At 32.8% G+C, this 2,762-nt stretch overlaps 1 protein-coding gene across 2 annotated transcripts in view; it reads right to left on the bottom strand.

The window, feature by feature from the left end:
- Positions 1-1,401, bottom strand: part of LOC106463976 (adenylate cyclase type 9-like) — a 31,504-nt gene extending 30,103 nt beyond the window's left edge. For both annotated transcript variants that reach the window (XM_022391622.1, XM_022391623.1), the window contains exon 1: positions 1,360-1,401. The gene's annotated coding sequence lies outside the window, so the exon portion shown is untranslated. The remainder of the gene's footprint in view (positions 1-1,359) is intronic.
- Between the last annotated feature and the right edge of the window lie 1,361 nt (positions 1,402-2,762).

Raw genomic sequence — 2,762 nt, 5'->3', positions numbered from 1 at the left:
TAGGATGATACCTGGGATGGTGGAATCATCCTATAAGGAGAGACTAAAATCTCTAAACTTGTTTTCTCTGGAGAGGATAAGGGTCAAAGAGGATTTGATTGAGGTGTTCAAAATTTATAAGGGTATTGATAATATAGATCTATCAAACTTTTTTGTGTTTAGCAGTGAAAACAATAGGACAAAGGATCATAAATAAAAAAAATTTGTAGCGTAGGAGCCATCTGCAGTTTAGATAATATTACTTTTCAAACAGGGTGGTTGGCTTTTGGAATGAGCTACTTTCAAGGGTAGTAAAAGCTAAAAATTTAACCAAGTTCAAGAAAAGATTGGATGAATACATGAGTAGTAAAGGGTGGTTATAGTTGGGAGCTGGAAGGGACATCTTTGATGAGCTTATAAGCTCCTTTCTGTTCCTTTAAAATTCTATGAAATATATATAAATTTATTTTGTTGATGGAAATAATGCTAGATCAAATATTGATAAACATAATGGTGTATTTAAGTGTTTTACACTCACAAAAAAAGAAACCTTTTTTTCTATAGGTATTTGAAGAACTTGTAGCATTTCACCACAATTTAATTCTTCGTATTGTTAGCCGACACTGGGCAGCTAGTGTAAAACATTTAAATACACCATTTCAATTTTCAATACCTCACTACTATAAAGGCTTGGTTTGGTCTGATATTTCATTGGTGGTAGTGTCCAGGGTCACTGATGAGGAGTGGAATTCTCTGAAACTAGTCTGGCTCACAGACACACCCCCAATGAAAGAATAGACCATTCCAAGCTTTTATTTGTTGTTAAACAAATGTTTAAACAACTCTATTCAATGATAAACATAATATTTCTAACACAGGTTTTTAAAATATTAGATATTGTTATTCTTTAAGATAGGACCACACATTGAAAAAATAACATTAATAGCAGTACTAGTAGTATAGCTTGACACCAGCTAGGGAAGAACTGTGATTGATAAACTGAAATTGCTCAGTGTGTTAAGTAATGACACCAGCCTTTTTTTATATATAATTTAGATACAAAATTGAAAAGGCGTCTTAAGTTTTACAACGATTATTTTTACTCACACATAAATAATAAACCAGTAAATATCACTGTATCACTATCAGCCTATGATGTATCACCATCATCAATCTGAGCAAATAAATAACAAAAAACGACTGTTCGATTATTTATTAATTTAAAGTGTCAATCACTTATCGAACTACATCTAATTAGAAAACCTTAGAATATTACTTCATGCCCAAATACTAACTTTCATTACTAATATTTTAGCTTCTTCGCACTGACTATTTGTTATAGCGTAATACTAATAGTTATGGATTATAATTTATACTTACCCTTTACTGTACTGTGCTGATCAGGCAGTTACTTTACTAGCCTATGAAAAATAAAAAACACTATCAATTAGAAAATACCATTAACAAAATGAATAACTCAGGCTTATTTTAATAATAAAAGTGAACTTTTTTAGCAATTACTTACTTCTTAAAAATAACAAGACCTACATTTTAATTTTGTACTAAACACTTTGACTTACCGACAGCCATCTTTACAAGAAAGAAGTTATATACCGGTACGGAAAACCTTTAGAGGGCGAAAATGTGTTGAAAATTATTATTAAATTGTGGGCGGAGTCAACCATCGTCGCTTTTTTAAATAATATTTGCTTTTAATAAACATAAGTGTACACTTTTCTAATCAACACAACTGCCTGAGATATATGTTCTGCAATTTATACTAAAATAGAAAAACGGGATAAAGTAACAAAAATTATAATAATCATTTGCTTTTGATCTCAAAATAATCTATATATCTAGACTAGTGGCTTAGAAATAAAATATGAAGGTCAAAATGCTCACAGATCTTACAATAAGTCTTGTATTTCTTTTTTCATAATTGAATATTGTTACGTCTCCGTTCGTTAGTTGATTTTCCGTAACTTCGTTCAACGAAACTTTAGCGACACAAGTCCTTACTTAATAAAACTGGTTTATTCTTTCCGAATACAACTTTACGATACACTTATTTTCAACAGTCGCGCTAAAACAATGAGCGTTAACTTCAATAATACTTTCTGACTGCAGTTCAATTACTCACTACCTACACACATTGATACGTCACGCCGTGACCATCTTATATATACCAGGCCACCCCCAATCTAGCAAATGCTAGAGCACTCCCGAAGGAACAGGATAGTTCTAGAAAACGGGTGGCGTGACACAAGTCACGTGACCTCGCTGACGCAACAATATGTACATTGGGAAAATTTTGTATTTATGTAAACTTTATAAATATTTACGTTTTATCGATTAACACAACAGTTATAATTAATAAAAACCCTAAAACCCGAGCGCTTTCGAAAGGTGGACCTTTCTTCTTCAGGGGCAAACCCACTGTTACGTCTCTGATTCGTTTGATAATTTCCCATAAAGATTCTTCCCGAGGAACTTCAGCGATACAAGTCCTTTCTTAAATAAAACTAGTTTATTCGTTCTCGATACAACTTTGCAATAGATAGAATTTCCGCAGTCGCTTTAACTTAAACACACGCTATAATTTACAACGATTCACGGACTTTACTTCGTGTCACTACCGCTCACTTGACTCAGTTATCTGTCTCTATATCTCTCTTCAATCTGCTATTATTATCTTCCCTTTATTTACCGGGCTTATATACTAAAATAGAGGGCGTCTGGCAAACACTAGAGTTGCCAGGAACAGTCATGATCCTTCTAGAGAC

This window comes from Limulus polyphemus, unplaced genomic scaffold, assembly GCF_000517525.1.
Source record: "Limulus polyphemus unplaced genomic scaffold, Limulus_polyphemus-2.1.2 Scaffold1532, whole genome shotgun sequence".
Taxonomy (NCBI): domain Eukaryota; kingdom Metazoa; phylum Arthropoda; class Merostomata; order Xiphosura; family Limulidae; genus Limulus; species Limulus polyphemus.
Note: the sequence above shows the minus strand (reverse complement) of the source record. Positions and strands in the feature narration are given on the sequence as shown.